Consider the following 23,013-nt stretch of genomic DNA (forward strand, 5'->3'; position numbering starts at 1 on the left):
TTCCATTCAGCAAATTCACACCGATGCTGTTGAAAACCTCTGAAAGAAGAGATTTCTGTGTCCTGACACAACCTGTGACGGTCGGACAAGGACTGAAACTCTTAATCCCACCATCTGCCCTGCCGAGCGTCTGCACCGAACACAAACAAGAAAGCTATTAATTTTTTATTTTTATTTTAAAAAAAGCTCTTCTAATGGGTTTGTTTAACAAATACCAGAGAAATGACAAAGTATGTTTATTGTTGGTATTTCTCAGACTTCCTGTTTGAAGTGAAGCTACATTTCACTATTTATTAACTACGATATGATACAGTGTCGTACATAATGATACAATGAGATAACTTGTATATAAACTAAGTTAGTTTTTTTTTATAAAGGATTATAAAAGAAAGAATCAAATTCATTTAAAAAGTGTAGTGGCACAATGACAAAGATTCACAAAGATTTAGTAAACCTTTTTGAGACCTACTGGCTTTAACGGAATATAAGAAAGAATACTTGAATTTCATTTCACATAACAAAAACAAAGTGTTGCATATCGTAACTGTGGCCTGTCCTCCTTTGTTCCTCAGTTTTTCCTTTGTTGATGTTTTGCTTATGGAATCCATACGTTCATAACAAGTTCAAAAAAGCATAAAAAGCTAATTGGATGAATACAAAAAAATATATATATTAATGTATACTGATATACAAAGAAAGACAATATATTAAGGTTTATATTGGAAACCACACAGGACATGAAGGTATACTACATCCCAATACAATGAAACGTTCCACTCTTGTTCCCTTTTGTACAGCCGCCACACAAAGTGTTTTTACAACTCGCAACATTAGATCTGGTTCAGTTTTACAGGATTCCACCCAGCAACCTCAAATTCAAGGTGGAGATGTGACCTGGGAAGCCACCACTGGGAAAATGCAGAAATCCAGACACCACACGATCTAATACGATGCCGTCTATTCTAATACATTAGATATCCTTAATATTACGAGTGAAAGATGGTGTGGACAACAGGAATGGGGAGATTCATTGTGAAGTAACGAAACTAAATATAGGCTCACGTGTTGCACATTTCACTGGTGAAACTCGACCGAGGCGGAGGCCAAGACGAGGCGGCGACTAGAACAAATCCAGCTCAGGATCTCTGACACATCATCCCGTCTCACTCTCACAATCTCTACCGTCGCTTAAACTCAGTCCGTAAACAAAGCTGGAGGTCAGAGCTAGGACGCAACGCCACAAACAAAAGAACATACTGTGATTCGAAAGCTTCCAATCGGCCGCCACACATCGGGCTTATTTTACAACTGAAGCTGTTGTTTCACTGGAAGCCGCGACAGCCTGAACATGCTCACACGGCGCAATCATTCCAATCGATGGACATTTGGCTAAGCCCCACCCCTTTTATGCAAACAAACCGATATTACACAATAATTTGCGCTCGGGCCAATTCAGGCCCCCGGAACATTCACGATCCAAAAAGGTTGGGTAACACTTTATAATAACTATCCGTTATAAGTAGTTAATAAACCATTAATAGCCATTTGTTAATGAGTTATAGATTGCTTGTTGAATATTTGCTAACAGTTTATTAAGGATACTTAAGTCATTAGTAAGTAGTTTACTAATGGCTTATTCATGATCTATTACTAATTTATAAGGTATAGTTATAAATCATTAACATACAGTTAACATGTAATTTATAGATTGTTAACTAAATGCTTGTAAATTATCTATTACCAATCTATAAGGCACAGCTATAAATCCTTAATAAACTTAGCAAATATTCAACAAGCAATGTATAAGTCAATATCAAATGGCTATTAATGGTTTATTAACTACTTATAACGGATAGTTATTATAAAGTGTTACCAAAAGTTGTGGGTGAGAATCTGTTCCCCTCCGTCAGCTCTGCCACCCATCCAGGATGTTACCCTCCTTCACCTTTTCACCCTCACTCTGATAAACTCTGATCGCTGGGTTAAAAAATGTGTTTCCTTGAGAAGAACTGTACAACCCATGACAAACACACAGTGCGGTGATTTATTCCCACACACACACACACACACACACACACACACACACACATCAGGGGTTTGATAAAAAAAACAACCAAAAAAGCCGGTGTGAGAACCAGTGTGGTGAGATCAGAACACCTCATGACTTTCCCACCACACACGTGACACAGAGCTGAACTCCGGCCCCCCAAAAGACCTCCTTGACGAAGGTGAAACTCGCACAGCGACATGCAAAGGGCCTGTTTTATCAGAGCAACAGACGGTTTTGTTGAACGGAGGAACAGAGAAGGTGAAGGAAACCCCACATCGGTGCGTCTTCCACTCTACTCCAAGACGTGTCCCAACTTCTGTCTCTTTCCTGCATCTGCTTCTTCTGATTTGCGCAGTTCGTTCACGCCGTCTGTTTACTACCCAGAATGCATTGCGCACGACAACGCCGCGCCCTCTCGCCTCGCTCCCTGGAAAGACCGCAAGTGAACCGAGACCCACGTTTCCAAGGGGGACCAGAGATCTCTTGTTAGACCAGAGGCCTCGACTACGACGCCGGATTTTCTCTTATGGAGAAAACGTCAAGGATTAACCCTTGGTGTTCCGTACTACGGATAAATCACCACCGGTAACTTATGCTGAACGTCTACGTCAGGGGTGTCAAACATGCGGCCCGGGGGACCAGAACCGCCCCACCAGAGGATCTAATCTGGCCCGCCATGTGATTTTTGAAGTGTGAGGTATTAAAAATGAAAAGTGACAGAGGCTGATCTAAAAACACTGGTTTGGCAAAAATGACAGTCAAAACCGCCCTTGGTCAGAATTTGACTCCCGACATTAATGCAATCTGTGGAGGTCACATAACGCAACACCTTTCACAATAAAATAACGAGTCTAATTTATGTGAAGTGATACTTTAGACACGTAAACTCAAAAACATTTCCAGATGATGACAAATTGTTTTAATCCTGAATACGATATCCAGATACAGGTGACTGAGGGTTTTTTTTTTTGCAAATATAATAATATCTGATTTCCTTTAATATGTATATTTCAGAATAGACTGGCAAATTCTTGCAGTTACAAAAGAATCAAAATAAGGAAAGACTTTGCATTTGTCCATATCTGCAGTTTAATATGTTCTGTTTGACTTGTTGGGCCTCCAGAGGTCAGATCAGGTTGATGTGGCCCCTCAACTATAATGAGTTTGACACCCCTGGTCTACGTGTTTGATAAGAGGCCAGAGCTCCGCCCCCTGACCAATCTGACTAAAGGTTTTTGTAAATTAACATTTATTTTTTGGTGTGAACACTTATTTTTGAACACGGAAATATCCATTTTTTGTAAATACACGGGTGGGTCCAGGTCGATACTAAAACTGACGTTGACTGTCCAGGACAAGCAAAGCAAACATCCAAATCTCCGAGGGGAGTAATTGACTTTTGAGAGGTTCCCCAAGAACCGCAAGATACATTTTCCAGAGGGAGTCACATGTCAGAGAGCTGAGCCTCTGGAGCTCCAAGCTGCAGCAGCCCCAGCAGCTGGAGTCAATACCGTCTTATATATCATAGTCGTTATACAGAGACAAACGCCCTGATTTCTGAACCAAGCATTACATAGTGGGGCCGTTTGCAAGCAACAACCTGTTCACAGACGATCGTCATGTAAACAGGGTGTAAGAATTCAAAAATAAAACACAAAATTGTGTGTCTCTTTAAAAAATACTTGCTGTATTTTTTTTGTAAACTTTTACAATTATCTTCATTTACAGTGTTTTTGTTTTTTTATTGTCTCTCACTGAGATTTATTTTGATATGAGGTAAAGAAATGAACTCTGTACTATAATGAAAGTAATATACTGGTAGTACAATCCTGCAGAAGGACAAGTGGTGGACCTCTTTGTGAGCTGTACAGAAATCCAGCAGTGCTTTGTCCAACCTTCATTCTCTCCTGCCCGTGCTCACCCTTCCCCCATTTATTCACCCCTTCTCGATTTGTCCCACCCTGCAACAAACCAATCTGCCCCCCCCCCCCCCCCCATGCCCGAACACGCCCTGTCTTTTGTCTTCTGCCGCTATCTTCATTTTGAGGGACCTCACATCAATTTGCTCTCCGTAACACCACTGTAACACACACACACACACACACACACACACACACACACACACACACACACACACACACACACACACACACACACACACACACACACACACACACACACACACACACACACACACACACACACACACACACACACACACACACACACACACACACACACACACACACCTCCCCCATCAGAGTGCAGCGCATCGATTCACTCCGTCCTGCTGGCTACCACACACTTTCACTCCTGTGTGTGTGTGTTGCAGGACTTGGGGCTGCAAAGGCATTTACTGGGGGGGGGGGGGGGGGGGGGACCTCCTGCATTATAATGCCTATGAGGTGACACGTCGGGGCAGAAGATGGATGGAGGGCTGCTGCACTGTTACGTGTGTGTTTTTAATGGCGTGGCTGTAACTAAATGATCTGCACATTCAGCAAAAAAGAAAAGAGAAAAAAAAAATAGGTGCAAACAACAAGAAGTGAGATTGTATGCAACGATGTTCTGCAGTCAGTGAAGCTAAAAATCCACATAATGCATTTCTGATTTAATTAGCTTTTTTAAATTGCTCTCGTCTCTTTAAGAGCCTCTTTGCCCAGTATTTACCATCCTGTCGTATTTCAAGTTGTCATATTAAAAGAAAAAAAAAAGAAACCGCAGTCTGGATTTGAATTCAGTTGGAAAACATCTCATGTAAAGATCATTGTTCGTACATCCAAATATGTCCCTGCCTCATCTACACTTTATGTACATTGTTGTAAATTATATTTAGTACTTGTGTGGTATTAACCATGTAGAAATAAGAATTGTTAGTTTTTGTTTGTTTTTTTTACTGTCTGCAAGATTTCTCCTTTTGCTTGACAGTAACATAAAATCCTCCTTAATCATCCTCATTGGAGCAAGCTGGAGTCATTACCAGTCTTTTTTACTAGAACTACCAATTAGTTTGGGGAGGAGTTACGTTACTCATTTGCGCAGATGAAAAGCAACTAATTGCTTGGGAAAGAAGCTTGCAAATTGTTTTCAATGGTTTTAAAATCCCTGTGACACATCATACATCATGAGGTAATATTAGACATCAGGACCGTTGATGTGTCTGGTGACCGAGTGTCACGTTCAGCTTCACCAAGAAGAAACACCAAGGAAACAAATATCTTTTAAAAAAAATAAAGAAGTAACCCAAAGTTCAGTGAGCTCAGACCAACACTGGTCTGAGGCCCGTGTACGCAACATTTACGTGAGAACGGAAAACTTTTGCTGCATTTTGGGTGTCGGTTCACACAACGGTGCTCGGAGACACTGAACAACGGTGAAACTTTTTAAAAAACACCATCTCCATGGAAACGGGGGGGAGGGGATGCAACATTATTGAAATGCTCTCCACGGAGTAACGAGTTGTTCTTCACATGCTGGACAATAAAAACAATGTTTCCTCCATTATGTCATGATGCCCGGTCCGTGTGTGTGTGTGTGTGTGTGTGTGTGTGTGGGGTTTTATCACGACAACAAACAGCGCCAACATTTGGCCTGGCATGCCAACTACATCATTTTCAAAATGTTGCCGTGGAAAGGCGAATCTTTTTGGAAATGAAAAGGCCAAAAATGATTCATTTTTCACTTGAAACCTTGAAAACAAGGCGTGAGTCAACAGCTCTGCAGCTTTTCCATCGTTTTCACCAACAAAAAAAGTCACAAGCCAATTAAAACCTCACGAACTGCAATTATGTCACTAAAATGTATTGTTTTGTTTTGTTGTTTTTTTAGTTAATCACCAGTTACTAACACAACCCAGTTTCTATCGTAAATAGAGTGATAGTCCCAGAGCTGCCCTGTACTGGGGACAGCAGGTCTTTTTATACACAGTAAAGGTCACTGTTAGGTCTCGGATCTCCGATATTGCCTCAGAATGGCTGGCGAGCGGTTTGAGCAGTGAGCAAAATCAGGGAGGAGTCAGCTTTGCAGGTGGTCCACATCTTTCTTTCTTTGATTTTCACACGTGCCCAAAACAAAAACTTACGTGCTACAAATGCATTGGAGGATTGAGGAGTGTGGCTTCTCCAGCAGCAGAACCGTGAATGATGTACAAAGGCGCCTTAAATACACTTCCCTCAACTGGGTGAATCCATTAAAATCTCCACAGGTAATAAAAGTTAACATTAGTGTCTAAAAACCAAGTTAAAATCCTCCAAACCAAAACCCTAACTATAACTTAATGAAACAAAACTTCTATTAACCAACACCTCTAAAACCAAACACCTAAATAGTAAATTAAATCCTAAACCCTACTAAAACTATGTGCAACACCCCCACTTGCTCCTCCTCTTGGTTCAGCCCGGAACCTTCCTCAACAGTGTCAGTCCCAGGGGGAATCTTTTACTGGGACACCAGCCTGAACACAAGAGAAGGTAAGTGGAAACTCCTCACCCACATCTTCAAACATTCACCGCACACACACAACAACTAAAAGAATAAGATTATCTTAAATACACATATTGCACATTGCTCCATTCATTGTTGTGTTTCTCCACAGGTGGCCGGACCTATAGACAACAGAACATTCAATAAATAAGTTAAAACAACAATTGTGTGCAAATTCATTTATATATGTGCAAATATCTTGATCTTAAACTGCTGTGTGCTTCTTAAAGTGCTGATAAACCTTTTAAAGTGCTGATAAAGTGCTGTGAGTGCATCAAAATAGAGGAACGAGCTTCCTGTTCGTTACAGTCACATGTGGATTTAACCACTTCTAATTTTTGACAATGTCATTATTCACAACTCTTCTCATCTTTTAGGGACATTTTCACAACCCGGGAAACAGTTTAAAGTCTAAAACACTTTCATTCGACTCGTTTTCCCACCCTGAGGTTGGATCTGCAGCATTCTGGCACACTAATAAAAAAGCAAACTGTGAGTAAAGCCGTCGTCAGATCAAGCTACAAACCGTGATGAGAAACGGCCCGTAACCTTCCACAACAAGAGAGTGCTGCTTGAAATATGCCGAGGCATGCACGTCTGCATGTCTGGAATAGTGATCCTACAGTACCGCAGCTCTCGTCCATCTGTGCTGCTCTGTGTGGGCGTCCAGCTCCATGCATATGAATGAATGAAATGTAGTACAATCTCCATACAGTCCGTCTGTGTGTATCAATTTTTTTTTTTTTATCCATCCTTCATCTACCGCTTATCTGGGGGCCGGGTGGCGGAGGCAGCAGTCCAAGTGGGGTTGCCCAGACTTCCCTCCCTCGTAAAATCGAGGGCTTAAGATCATACTGTGAAATCAAGAAATCTAAATAAGTAAATCGCTTTAAAACTGGGCCAAATGATCACATCTGAAAATTCTGATTTTCAACTTTGACAAAATAATTTGCAGCGTGTTAACGTGGTGTAAATATGTGGGAGGACAACTCACAACAACAACAAAAAAGAAGATAATTAGCCCAATAGAATAATAATAAGGTAAATATATGTGTGTGTGTGTGTGTGTGTGTGTGTGTGTGTGTGTGTGTGTGTGTGTGTGTGTGTGTGTGTGTGTGTGTGTGTGTTTATGAAATGTGGATAATGAGAACGATTGAGACAATTCTTCCCGGCTCTGCTGCTGAACTCGCGACCAACGTTCCATACGAGTGTCGACTCGCTGGAGAAAACATGCAGTGTAAATTATGATTTTTCTGTTCTGGTGAAAGAAGCCGGAGGAGTGTGAAGAGAAGACGGGGTGACACCACGTCAGATGTGACGAACAGGAACGTGTCCAACAATGAGCCGCGCCCTGCGGGAGGCGCAGTGTGTGTGTGTGTGTGTGTGTGTGTGTGTTACTATTGAGTAAAGACAGGATGTGTGACGTGGGAGGGCAGCAGAGCAATGGTGTAACCTTCATCTGGCTTCAAGCTCGGTTAAACACGACGACCAGCAGCGGCAGTCCAGCTTCCTCTTCCTGTTGGGCCTCAGGGCGAGACGCACCTCCACAGCAGACACACCGTCTGCACAGCACTAGAATGCGAACACGCCCAGGAGAAAAAAAACCCCAAAAACCCACTGCAGGACAGCAGTCTGGAGTGGTGACCAAGTTCAAACCACAAGAAATGCACTTATCTTAATCTACAACATTGGATTTTAAGACGTGTACAAAGATTTCACCTCAGTATTCCCACCTTAAGACCTCAGACAAGAAACACCCTGGAAACAACAAGGTAAGTTCACGTATAAACCAACAACGTGCTTAACGGTTATCGAATGACACAACAATGCCAGTAAATCTGCTTCTTGGATCCGCACTGTGACCTTCAGCTGATCCACGGTCGCCGTGGTTACATGGACCAAAAGTAATCCGATTAAATGCCCATAAAAACACTTCAGTCTGATTATAATTGTACCATTTGATTGAAATTACGACGGCATCATAGAGGAGGTGGTGCAGCTGATCACAGTCCATGTGAACGGCATACGGGTCACTTCCTGCAAGTTTGTGGCGTCAGTTCACCAAACGTCGTGAGGTTTTTGAGAAAGATGGCGGCGGAAGTAGCACAGAAACCTGCGACGCGTCACGCGGACAAGCGACACGTGCTCACCTCTTCCTGATTATTATAGTCTTGTTAAGCAACAAATAGGAGCAATTTGTACTTTTTTTTAAAAATATAAATTTAAATATAATCGTCCTGATTATGAACGGGACAATCTGATCCTACAATTGGAAAGAATTCAATCAGACAATAAACTGTGACCAGGTGAACACAGCCAATGTTGACACATATTTCATTTGCAGTGTTTCTACACTTTGGCCATAACGTTGGGGACAAAAAACGCTGTGTCAAAAGTTTTAGAAAATAAACATTAAAGATATATGTATAAAAAAAACAACCCCACAGAAAACAACAAGTAATTTCAAAAAAACAACAAAAATCTAATTTAAAAACAAGCTACGCTGGAACATTAAACTCGTGTAGCGCAGCAGGATGAGAGGCTGATGGAGCAGATTGCGGGTGAAGGCAGATTACAGCCTGCACAGGTCAGCAGTCCAGCGCACACACGCGCACACGCACACACGCACACACACACACACACACACACACACACACACACACACACAACAAGAGCTCGTTTACGTCCAGTGACTAGCCTCAAACGTTGGGGGAACCCGAGAACCCAGAGAAACCGTGTGGCCACCTTTATTTCTATCTCTACACATCTTACAGGTCACGTTTACACCGCCACGAAACTGCAGTATTTACATTTTCCACAGTGGAATATGGACCCCCCTTTGTAGAATATGGACCCCCCCCCCCCCACATACACACCCCAACATTTGTACTAACCCTAACGCAAATGAAAAAATACGAGAACCCAGAGATGGTATATATCTATAATAAAAAATACTATTTTTTATTATAGATATATACTATTAAAGAGTGACAACAGGTTCGAAGTATCACATGTTCTCCAAGAACATGGTAGTACCAGAAGGTGCAGATAGAGCTGGCACAACTTCTACGCCGTAGAAAATGGACCCGGGTACGATAATATACATTAAAGTCCGAGTGAAATAAAAATTCGACCTCCAAAACACTCTGGCTGTCGCTTCTAGGGACATTTTTTATGCTAACTGGTCCAAGGGTAAAATGTTAAAACACGGCAATCTGTGAGAAAATAGATAAACGTTGGTATTTCCTCTGCTGGGCGGAGCTTCTGACAATAATAGAGTGATGTCACTGGTTGTGCACACGCCCAAGTTGTGTTTACATTATGGAGGATCAGAGTTTTGACCACGAAGAGGCTGAATTTAACCATATTTCATCATCATCATCACTTCAAACCCAGTGATTGATGAAGAAGACACAGAATGAGTCGTTCTGCCATCGGTGACCCCGTCTGGAACATGTTTGAGGAAGCAGAAGACGCTTCGTCCCGCCGCCCGTGCTCCTTTTCTCCTCTCTCGGTCTCTTCCAGGCTCAATCTTTCGTCAAGGCTCATAAAATGCCGACGAGAACTTGAAAACACTGTAAAAACTTCGATATTTATATCTGCACAACTCTTGACGTCACGCTCACGAAGAAGGATTCCCCCGACTTCCTCGGCTGGAGGTTCAAAATTCAAATAACTTTGTTATGTGACAACAGTGGAGGGGCAGAGTCGGAGGAACCTTATAAGTAGAACCCCAACTATCGTTTTTTTGCAAAGTAGTGTTTTACATTTCACTAGGCCTTTAAATACAAGGGGTAAGGCCACTAGTTACAACCAACTACACAATGTAAACATTTAAGTTTTCTCAACTTGAAAATGCATCATATTCCGCCTTTATCATCGCAGCATTGCATCAGTCTGAAGCAGCGCTGCAGCTCGTTACGAGTGTAATGAAATAAAAAAAATATTTAAAAAAAGGAACAGACCAGAAATTGAAGTTTTTACCTCAGGGCAAGTTGTGTGTGTGTGTGTGTGTGTGTGTGTGTGTGTGTGTGTGTGTGTGTGTGTGTGTGTGTGTGTGTGTGTGTGTGTGTGTGTGTGTGTGTGTGTGTGTGTGTGTGTGTGTGTGTGTGTGTGTATGGTCGTCAGCTCTCACAAAAAGGCGAACACGTCTTTCTGTTTGCCGCTGCAGGGCAGAGCTTTTGTGTTTCCTCGAACAAGCAGGGAGAAGCACGACTTGCTGTCTTGACACGTCACGGAGAAGCTGGCCGCCGCCTAGAAGTCACCTAGAAACGGGGCGGATGCACGCAGGCCGTAAACAGCTTGGGGGCCGTTAATCATCCGGTCTGCCGGGGCCAGTTGAACCGTGCATGATTGGTAGAAAATTAGGCGCTCCGCTGTTAGATAACGTATGTCGGTCACAATGCGTTGCTGATGCGTGGCGTTACGTGCACGCTCCAGCCTAACCCCCCCCCCCCCCCCCCCCCCACTGGAAAAGTGTGCCAAGTTACTCAGAGGTCAGCGAAGTGGGCCAGTTACAGGGGGGGGGAGTTTCCGGCATAAATCCCCAGAGAGGCGACCGCGATGCCGTCGGGGTGGACTGCCGCGGCCGGTGCCGCCTATGAGCAAGTCCCGAGCGGGCTGTGGTCAGCGGGCGGACTCAAACAAACGGTTTCACATGCACCCGGGCAACCTCCAGGGGAAAAAAAAAAAAAAAAGGCTTTAGCAGCTTTCCAGTAAAGGGCTTTGCTCAGGAGCATGCGCGCTTTCAAAGGGAAATTTAAGGATTTGCTTTCGCTGCTCAGATTACGCGTCTAAGCACCGTGTCACCTTCTGTGTACCAGTTTTTGAGCTGCGCGTTCTTAAATTGCTTTTCCGTCACTCAGTGTGTCACCGAGCTGGAAGGAGAGTCGTACACTGCTGCTGCAATGTAGAAAACACACACATGAGAACATTTTGTTCCAAGCAGTGATTTCGAACATGGAGCGTTTCTGTTTAATGGCAGGTGATCGTCTGCTCATCAAGCCTCCCGTGTTCCTGGTTTGAGGTGGTCGTTTCTCAAGTGGCTCCAGGAGGACAAGGCCATCCTGAGCAGGCATGAAGGTGGAGATTGTACCAACCGACGGGCTGCTGCTTCTGACAGGAAGTGGTCAGAACTCACAGAAAGACCAAGTCCGAACAACCAAAGCGCTAGATTACAGCTTTCATCACGTAAATAATCTGCTGCCAACATCTTGATGCCGCTCGTCAACGTGCCTTTCAGGTGATCCGATCACACGTGGCGAGGCCTGAGGCAGACCGTTCACACTGTATCGTGCGATTCAGGTGAAACCACTCGAGTCCAGATTATTTTACTACGTCTGTGCCGGCTCCGCTAAATGGCAGTAATGAGTCAGCAGTTTGTGGATGGTTCCCTCTGCCCCGGCCGCCGTGAGGCTCCGTGTCTCTGCAGACTTCCAGGCAGGACGTCCATGTTATTTCCCAGAGTTTCTTTGTAAAGTTGAATAGTTTGAAAGACTGTAAAACCCAGACTGGCGCATCTTCTTTAATGAAAACAGGCCGATGACGTTTACATACGACACACTTCCCTGCGACGCCACCATCCAAGGATGGATGCTGTTGACACTACAACGCCTCCGTGGTCTGACACGTCCTGGAGCACCTCGGGAAAGCACCTTGGTGCTGGTTCAGGGCTCGCCACTTGTGATCAGATTACCTGAAACACCCGCTAACGGCAGGTCTGGACGGGGCCCTGCCAGGTCCAGTGGACTCAAGAGTCAGAAGTGGGTTAAAAGGGAGACCTACAACATATTAAGGCTCCATAAACTCGACCATGTGGGTCGGGAAAGCCTTCACACTGTTCATGACTGTATGACACAAATTTAAATAATGCTTTTTGCAGACCGTATGAGCTGATCTGCGCCGACTTGACGAGATCACACGCAAAAATAAAACGTCATCAGTATGCACCATTCAGTCATAAAGGCACAAAACATGGACACTGCAGCATTTCTGTGTTTGGAGAAAAGGAAAGCGGAGAACATGGATGCAGCCATGGCTCAGAAAGGCGAACCACAGATGCCAATTATGCAAAGAGAGCTTGAAGTCAGTACTTGTAAATGTGTACCGGGTACTAGCATTTTACGTTCGCATTCCAGGGTCGTGGGGATACATCAAGTCATACTGCGCTGCTATTGATTTGTTTAAGCTGACATGGTTGCAGCTGCCGCTATGACTCCCCAAATATCAGACACAGTCCGACAGCGGTCGCGGGCTTTCGACCGACACCTCGGCCGTCCAAGAACCGCACACAAAGATTTGAGCCACAGCCGCGGATTTGAAGAACGATTCTCCCACGATCCGATTCATCGTCTCAAGACGGCCAAACAGCTCGCTGTTGGTGGGAGCCTTAAAGTCCTAGTGAAATGAAAATTCGACCTCCAAAACACTCTGGCTGTTGCTTCAAGGGACATTTTTTTATGCTAACTGGTCCAAGGGTAAAATGTTAAAACACGGCAATCTGTGAGAAAATAGCCGATAAACAGCGGGATTTCCTCTGCTGGGCGGAGCTTCTGACAATAATAGTGACATCACGAGTTGTGCACACGCCCAAGTTGTGTTTACATTATGGAGGATCAGAGTTTTGACCACGAAGAGTCTGAATTTAACCATATTTCATCATCATCATCATTTTAAACCCAGTGATTGATGAAGAAGACACAGAATGAGTCGTTCTGCCATTGGTGACCCCGTCTGGAACATGTTTGAGGAAGCAGAAGACGCTTCGTCCTCCGTTCGTCCTCGTCTCCTCGCCTCAGCAGCCGCCAGTTTTCACCTTTGAGGCTCCTGACTTTTGGCAGAACGGCTTCCTGGATCATGTCGAAGCGCTTTTCCCACTGCGGAATCACCGAACATGAGTCCAGGTATTACTTGATCGTCTACTAGCCGCCCGAGCTAGTGGCTAGCGGGAGCCAAGCCAATATAAACACAACAGATCGAGATCTGCACAACTCTTGACGTCACGCTCACGAAGAAGGATTCTGCAAAGTAGTGTTTTACATTTCACTAGGACTTTAAGGCGAGTCTCCATAACGCTGTGGTACGGAGTCAAGTCTGGTTTTGGCAGGAGATTCAGGTGTCAGCGTCGAGTCTTGGTGTCAATACGGTTTGCTCTCCTGCCAGGCAGTGAGCGTGTAATTGTAGTTAAGAGGTTGGTCTGCGATCGTTGAACAGGTGGCGTTGCCTGGAGATCAGGCTACCGTTGTCGAGAATGACTGGCGATGCACGCTCACCATTACAAAGCCAAGCTGCAGGTGAATATAAAAGAGGCCGGGACCCTCGCAGTCGGAGCACAGTCGAGTTGTTGTGTTCATTGTGTGACGATGAGTCTTTATTCCGCGGGAGTCTCGGGTGTCGACTCACTGGCCAACAGAGTTTCTGCTCAGGCCTCGAGTGCAGACGCAATGTCTGCTCTTCCCGTTTCTCTAAAGTGTTTTTGCGTCAGCCGTCTGCCGTCAGTATCCTATCAGCCACAAGATTACAACCACCTCAATTGGGTTACAAGTCAGTATATTGATGGTTTCCATCGAGTTTGTGCATTTTTACATGTATTTTCTCTTCGTGCACAAACGTGTTGTGCATTTCTGCTGAACAAGACGGACCTTGTCGGTCTTCCCGTCGTCGTCGTCAGGCTGCATGCGATAAGGACAGGATCATGTGGCCTGTGTCTGCATGTCATCATGTTGTCCTCGTTAATAACAGGAAATCTGAAGCTGTCTCGGTGTTGTGTAATGACTTCCTGCACATTTCCCCCACAGCTTTTTAATTGTAGCACAAACTTGTTGTGAAGGATTCCTGCTCATCCACCAGAACTTACAGTGTTCAACACCTTTTCATCCGTCATTAGTTTACACATCCATAGTTAAACCAGTTTCGCGTTCCAAACCTATAGAATGGAGATAAATGAAAGGGTGAAGATGGACAAGAGACACAGTTTAAGAAAAATTAAGGTAATTTTCGGTCTTCTGATTATCCTTTATTTAAAGAAATCCTGGAAGACCTTGTTTACTGACGATTGTGGAACATGGTCATTTCTGCCGCCAAGACTTCCTGATAGTTCCTCATTAGTTGTTGACGAACGTCTTAAAAGACCTTGTGAAACAGACTTCTGCTTCAGTTATCCGACTTCCTAACTCAACAAATCCAAGGCCCCGGTGAAATTGATGTGGCTGTGGGACTGGATGTCATCTTTCTTTTTATTTCCAGTAACAAGTGAAGGGGAGGTGTTTTACAATAGGTTGACACCCCTAAAGTTCACACATCTGATATCAGTCCTGCCATCGTTTGCAGAGGAGACGCCGAAAAGTTTCACACGCGTCAACAGGGTTAGAAAGTCAGCCTTCACTTGTATTGGATCTAGAATCAGGACACGCCCTCAAACACAGAATGAACCATGAGGTTTTACACTGTTTAACAGAAAGAGAAAAGGAAGAAATTTGCTGGAAAATTGCTTGAAATTTTTTTGGGGGGGACAAATATTTTGAAGGGTCCACGAAATAAATGAACACATTCTAAAAACAGGATTTGTGTTCAGAATGTGGCGTGTATTCTTCTCACAAACATAAATCCCCTGACTTTTTATGGTTTAAAATTCCAAAATGAGTAGCGTGACTGAGTTTTCAATCAAGGTAGAAATTATTACAGTGGGATTTTTACCAGCTCAGCGCTCACCAGCAGCAAATGAAACGTAAACTCAACTTAATACGTCACTTTTTTGTAGATTCAAATCAAATTTAGTACTCGTCTGTCCCATGGGGGTCTACAACCTGCGGCTCTTCAGCTCCTCTGCAGCGGCTCCCTGAAGCTTTCAGAAGATGCAAAGTAAACAAACATTTGCATTTAATGTGGATTTCACACTGATTTTCAATCGAGGTCTAATCTCGAGGCGAAAAACAACTAAATACGGTAAAATGTCCAGAATAGCTGGAATAGCAAATAATGAAAATATTAAGGTTTTTTTGGGGGGGTGGAGAGAATGGGGAAAATATTGAATGGAGAAAAAAAAAAAGGGAAAAAGGAGCAAAATAAGAAAAAAGTGGTAGTACGGCTAAAACTGTAAATGCCGAGTTAAAATGAGGAAACAGTTAAACTCGCCAAGGTGTATAATATGGCATAATAATGGCTCAAATACATCTGAACTGCACCTGTGACACTGAATAAATGCAAACTCTGCTACGTCCCCGCAAATAGGAACTTCTCTGACACTTGTACTTATAAAATCAAAATCAATAGTCCTAAATGGGTTAATACTGCTTGGCTGTACTGGACGTTTTACAGTTTGGAGTCGTCGTCTCGACTTGAACCGCTTCTCTCGGTTGCGCAGACTTCTCAGGAGGTCTGCGTTTGGCCACACGCTGGTTTTGAGAAGGAGCAAAGGCTGTGCAGAGGCAGCGAGAAAGATCTACGTTCAGCCAAGAAGTGACTCAGCGCTTTAATCCGCTGCCGTTGATCCAAACAGAATAAATCTGACCCCGACCCGGTCTGGCCTGATGATCACAGCCCCATGCTGCATGATATGCTGAGTAATGCGGCAGAGCTCCAGAAAATGTGTGTGTGTGTGTGTGTGTGTGTGTGGTGTCCAGCACTGTCCAGATGGAGGAATCCAGTTACACTTTGAATACTGGAGCCAGATCATGTCAGACTGGAGGAGAGAGACCGTCTGTGACCCACAGCGGTGTGTGTGTGTGTGTGTGTGTGTGTGTGTGTCTGTGTGTGTGTGTGTGTGTGTGTGTGTGTGGCGGCCGCTTTCACATTTGTGGCATCTGGCAGTAAGACTTTATTTTTCCCAAAGTAGCACAATACTGTAAAGCCGTCGCCAGCAACGCCACTGGGACGTGTGAGCGTGCTCAGATCTCCTCTCTGGGTTTATGCCGGTACAAGGTCACATGATACAACCAGGGAAAACCTGAGCATGCACAGAGAACATGCAAACCCCACGCAGGATCGCACCGTTCAACCTGGATTTGAACCGAGTCAAGGGTGCCGTCCACTGGATTTAGAGTCATTAAAGGGCCCGTTTTCTAACCCAATGAAAACATGCAGCCAATGTATTCACTGCCAGACTTGTTTCTACCATGTCGACTCAATCCTGTCGAAATTAAATGGATTTATCAGGTGAATTTCCCCAAAATCCAGCCTTGGTCCTGAATTTCAGTCTAAAAGTCCCTCTAGTGATTCTACTGAGAACAGTTTCTGTGTCTGTACCTTTAAATGCTAAGGAGACGTGTCTGTTTTCAGAGAAAGAAATGGTGGTTGCTCGTAATTTTAGAGGGCAGAGCTCATCTAACAGTGGGAGGGTCAAAGTGAGTGTCCACTACCAGAGGGAGTGGTTATTTCCCCGCATGATGTCATGAAGGGGAACTCTCTGAATCTCCTGTATGAGCACACATTTGCTAAAAAGTGGAGCAAGTGAAGGAGATGACAGACTTTCTTCCCTTCTGAGGCTTCGTACAGGCTGTGGACACACACGTTACTGTTAGAAATCCATTAGAAAGTCAAAATACGGGCCCTTTAAAACAACAAGTGGGAAGCTGGAGAGACGCTGTGGTCCTGCCCGGTTGGAGAGGACAGTAAATATGGCCTGGCAAGGTGAAAGGAAAGAACTGAGGAATATGGCGAGTCTGAATTCACTCCGCAGGGCAATATGTCTCCTACAGCAGCATTTAAAATGTGATTTGATTCTTGAAGGAGGCATTTAAAAAGTTCACAAGACAAAAGTTCACAAGACACATAATGTTACCTTGGATGGTTTAAAATACCCACTATTTTTCCCATTTAGATTAATCAAGTGTCCTTTTAAACTACTATTTAACTGAGGGAGAAATTAGTGGCCAGGAATATCCTTAATGCTAATCTAAGATTACAATAATAAAAATATAATACCGTACAGAGAAGGTTTGTCAATTAGTCCACAGTTGTAAATGTGAATCCATTGATAGTCGGGAAGTAAAAACCCAGATTCCTTTAGCGTTGTCCAGTGTTGTGCATCGATCGTAATTCTCCAGCCTCATGAACCCACATGGCACCAGGGTCATTAATATTCTAAATCCACTTTGTTTTGATGGCATTATATTTCAATAAGTGAAAATTCTAAGCCGAAAAGTAGAAACTCACACAATTGCTGCTAATTGCCGCTTGCTTGAAACTTTTAAAATCACACTTCCTGTCGGTAAATCCTGAGAAATCCACTTAAAAGCCACGCTCGACTTGAAAACAACGCAAATCTGCTCGGCATAATCGGGTATAATCAAACAAATCCGCTCCGAGAATGATTCCTTGACGATCACGTTTTGACGCGTGAATCGAAGGGTTAACGCTGCACTGCCAGGGTTCAGCGTTCCTGTTGGGTACGTACTCCGACCCTACGGTACGCGTCGGAGGAAGCACCTTGACGGCCACGCCGACTTATCCTCTGGTCATTTACAGGAACCAGTCCTGCAGAGGGAGAAGAAAACCCTGCAGCTCCTGTGCAATTTCCTCTAATGAGAAACAGAGGCAGCGTCGGTACGGAGGACGACATATCACTGTAATTCTGTTTGGTAATCACTGGTTTACATGGTTCGACGGCGAGGAAGAGGAGGAAGAGGAGGCACGGCTCATTATTGACAGTGCTTAATAGATGTAGGCAGTGTTATGCAAGTTACTGAAAATAACATTGATTAGGGTTAATAATTACCATTTTCCAGCCGAATTACAGTCGTTCCAGAGAAAATGTGACGGTAACATATAAAGGCCGTTGTTTCTGAGTGGATTGATCAGAATTTGAAATTGTAGTTACAAGTTGCTTATTTGATAATGATCTTTTTTTTTTTTTTTACTGTAAATAGATGTTAAAAAAAATCTGTTAGCCAGTCTAATGACTGGATACACTGAAGGAATTTAAGAGGAAGTTACATCAGGTAGAGGAGGAATATGCTCTATAATCTGATGTTAGAGGAGGAATATGCTCTATAATCTGATGTTAGAGGAGGAATATGCTCTATAATCTGATGTTAGAGGAGGAAGATGCTCTATAATCTGATGTTAGAGGAGGAAGATGCTCTATAATCTGATGTTAGAGGAGGAAGAGGCTCTATAATCTGATGTTAGAGGAGGAAGATGCTCTATAATCTGAATGTTAGAGGAGGAAGATGCTCTATAATCTGGGTGTTAGAGGAGGAAGATGCTCTATAATCTGGTGTTAGAGGAGGAAGATGCTCTATAATCTGGTGTTAGAGGAGGAAGATGCTCTATAATCTGGTGTTAGAGGAGGAAGATGCTCTATAATCTGATGTTAGTGGAGGAAGATGCTCTATAATCTGGATGTTAGAGGAGGAAGATGCTCTTCCTGGCTATTTTGAGTTTTGAGAACATTTTTATCCGCTGATCGAGGGTTTTTACATGAGAAATCTGGGTTTCTTGTGAAGGTGATTTTCCTTTTGAAGTCAACTAATCCTGTAAATAGACTTAAAACCAAAATGTACAATATTCCCACACAAGAGGCCGCATGGCAGCGATCTAGGCGACGTCAGCGTTTGGTTGCGGTTTGTGTGACTCAGGGTTCAGAGGTGAACACGAGGGAGTCGAAGGACAGAGGGAACACAGTGTACAAACATGCAAACTGTGACGTATGTGGAAGGAGCGCCGGCGAAGACGTCACGAGTGCCGCCACAGACCGCCGGCCCGGACGATGGCGATAAAGATCCCACAGGATGTCGACAGACGATAAACGGCTCGTTCACAACAGTTTGCGCCGTGCGGGAAGTTAACAAAGCAGAGCGTTGAAAGCACCACACTCGCTTATTGTCACTGGCCAAACACACCATTCAGTTTTGTTTTGTTTTTTTAAATGTTCAATTTTACAGCAAAAAACTAGACCCTATTCTGGTATTTAAAGTCCTAGTGAAATGAAAATTCAACCTCCAAAACACTCTGGCTGTCGCTTCTAGGGATATTTTTTATGCTAACTGGCCTCAAGGGTAAAATGTTAAAACACGGCAATCTGTGAGAAAATAGATAAACGTTGGTATTTCCTCTGCTGGGCGGAGCTTCTGACAATAATAGAGTGATGTCACTGGTTGTGCACACGCCCAAGTTGTGTTTACATTATGGAGGATCAGAGTTTTGACCACGAAGAGGCTGAATTTAACCATATTTCATCATCATCATCACTTCAAACCCAGTGATTGATGAAGAAGACACAGAATGAGTCGTTCTGCCATCGGTGACCCCGTCTGGAACATGTTTGAGGAAGCAGAAGACGCTTCGTCCTCCATTCGTCCTCGTCTCCTCGCCTCAGCAGCCGACAGTTTTCACCTTTGAGGCTCCTGACTTTTGGCAGAACGACTTCCTGGATCATGTCGAAGCGCTTTTCCCACTGCGGAATCACCGAACATGAGTCCAAGTATTACTTGATCGTCTACTAGCCGCCCGAGCTAGCGGCTCCCGCTAGCCGCAAGCCGCAAACCGCGTGAGCTAGCGGCTCCTTCTCTCCTCTCTCGATCTCTTCCAGGCTCAATCTTTCGTCAAGGCTCATAAAACGCCGACTATAACTTCAAAACACTGTTAAAACGTGGATATTTAAGAGGGAAACAAGCCAATGTAAACACAACAGATCGAAATCTGCATATCTCTTGACGTCACGCTCACGAAGAAGGATTCCCCCGACTTCCTCGGCTGGAGATTCAAAATTCAAATAACTTTGTTATGCGACAACAGTGGTGGGGCAGAGTCGGAGGAACCTTATCTCAGTAGTACCCCAACTATCGTTTTTTGCAAAGTAGTGTTTTACATTTCACTAGGACTTTAAAATCACCGAGACGTCAAATCACTAATTTACAGAAATTGAGTTTTGAAAAGTGAGCACCTTCACGCTATTTCTGAGGAGCAATCTGGTAACTTTTGTGGCATAGGATTGAGCTTTAGTGAAGCCCCGCCCCCAAATGCAAATGAACCAATAGTTTAGTTTAACCATACTGAATACACACTGGACATATTTAACTTTCATCCACTGCATGATGAAAAAGAGACGTCGTCCTCAGATGTTATCGATTTTGGGAACAAACACACACACATATATATAATACTTTTAAAGTTATAATACCAATGTTAATCATTTATTTATTTTCAACTGGTGTTTGCTGTCTTTGTATTGTATGTCGCGTTCACATATCTATTTTTAATCTCTGCACTTTGCGCCACGGTGGTTAATTGAAAGTGCTTTTATAAATAAAGTTGCTTGCAGACTCTCTCTCACACACAAACAGCTTTATTTTTGTCGGGACCAGGGGGACGGAAATAGTGTCCGAGCCCCTCCAACGTGCTGAATTAATAGAAATCCCACACCACCTCGCCACCAAGAGTCACACAAGTCCAACAATCGCGGTCCGTGGCCAATTCCAGGCTTCCAAGACATTTTCTTTTGAAATGACGAATGTTCATTTTCCCAATTCTGCGTTACGCAGAGAAAACTGCATGATTGAAAAACCCAAAACGGGCCACAGCAGTAATCTTTTTTTTCTCACAGTAAAAGAGCTAATTTCATCATCGGCGGCAGCACTCAAGACTACGGGCAGATTTTCTGACAAATGAGGAGCCACATCGAACACTTAATAGGCGCTATTATTAGTTTACCGCTCCACCACGCTCTGGGGGAAAAGGTTTTTATTGCTCCTGCGGTTATTAAAGCGAAGGATCCACCGGCTCCTGTTTAGATCTGTGGCCCGGGAACAGGATGTTCACAAAACATACAAAGCTAAATTGTGTAAAGATTCACTGAAAAAAAAAAAAAAAATGGGAGTTTCTTCTTGTTGTCTACACGTCATGTTCAGTGTTGTGCAACTTGTTCAAATTAGTAACTAATTACAGCGACAAGTTGCTTCTTTAGAAAGTACTTCTCAAATGACTGCAAATAGGGCGTAATGAAAACACGAGCGACTGGATACACAAATAACTTTTTTTTACTGCAGGGACACGTTAGCCGAGTTGTTAGCATGTGAATGCTAAAAGAAAAAGTTGTTTCGGTGGGAGTTACTTTAAATTTGCTCCTTTAATTAGCGACGGATATTCTTTCTGGTACAAAAGTACAAAAGTGACTGGAAAAAATTATCAGCGTGGGTCAGTCTGAGGACTGATTCATTAAATTCAGTTAGAGGAGGAAGATGCTCTATAATCTGGATAATAATCTGTAATCTGATGTTAGAAGAGGAATATGCTCTATAATCTGATGTTAGAGGGGAAGATGCTCTATAATCTGATGTCAGAGGAGGGAGATGCTCTACAATCTGATGTCAGAGGAGCAATATGCTCTACAATCTGATGTCAGAGGAGCAATATGCTCTATAATCTGATGTTAGAGGAGCAAGGTGCTCTATAATCTGATGTTAGAGGGGGAGATGCTCTATAATATGATGTTAGAGGGGGAGATGCTCTATAATCTGATGTTAGAGTAGGAAGGCGCTCTATAATCTGACGTTAGAGTGGGAAGGCGCTCTATAATCTGACGTTAGAGGAGGAAGACGCTCTATAATCTGGCGTTAGAGGAGGAAGACGCTCTATAATCTGACGTTAGAGGGGGAAGACGCTCTATAATCTGACGTTAGAGGGGGAAGACGCTCTATAATCTGATGTCAGGGGAAGACGCTCTATAATCTGATGTTGGAGGAGGAAGACGCTCTATAATCTGACGTTAGAGGAGGAAGACGCTCTATAATCTGACGTTAGAGGAGGAAGACGCTCTATAATCTGACATTGGAGGAGGAAGACGCTCTATAATCTGATGTTGGAGGAGGAAGACGCTCTATAATCTGATGTTGGAGGGGGAAGACGCTCTATAATCTGATGTTAGAGGGGGAAGACGCTCTATAATCTGATGTTAGGGGGGGAAGACGCTCTATAATCTGATGTTAGGGGAAGATGCTCTATAATCTGATGTTAGGGGAAGATGCTCTATAATCTGCACAATGTCGTGTTGAGTAAAAACATGATTTGCTATGAATAACAATCACTTGTGCAGATGATGTCAATGTGTTTGTACGTTGAGATTAACCTGGATGTTCTCTTTTGGTGGAAAATAAAATCTCATCTATAAAATGAGGAAGAGGAGAAGCAGCACCGGAACTGCTGAGATTAACGACCTGGACACGGGACAGAGTCTGAATCAGAGAAGATAATGTTGTCATGGAGCTGCTCATGTTTATCACAACTCCCGCGGATCCACGCTACTGTAGTGATGAAGTTTCCTGTAAAGACTGAGCTGGAAGTCACTGAAATCCCCCCCCCCCCCGCTAAAGCGTCAGTCAGTGAACAGGAGAGAGACTGCAGCTCTGCCACTACTCATGCTTCTCAGCTCTTCACCTCCCAAATCAAACCGAAAAAAAAAAAAGCAGAGTCACTGTGGGGAAAAAAAAAAGTCCAATAAGGAAGGTGGAGAAAGGAAGGTTACTGCAGGATAAAGTCTGCAACTG

At 43.7% G+C, this 23,013-nt stretch overlaps 1 protein-coding gene across 2 annotated transcripts in view; it reads right to left on the reverse strand.

Annotated features, from left to right (window-relative positions):
* mark4b (MAP/microtubule affinity-regulating kinase 4b) overlaps positions 1 to 23,013 on the reverse strand; it is a gene marked incomplete at its 3' end in the record, with an annotated part of 73,934 nt that overhangs the window by 49,748 nt on the left and 1,173 nt on the right. The window lies entirely within an intron of this gene.

Source organism: Blennius ocellaris (genome assembly GCF_963422515.1).
Source record: "Blennius ocellaris genome assembly, chromosome: 2".
Taxonomy (NCBI): domain Eukaryota; kingdom Metazoa; phylum Chordata; class Actinopteri; order Blenniiformes; family Blenniidae; genus Blennius; species Blennius ocellaris.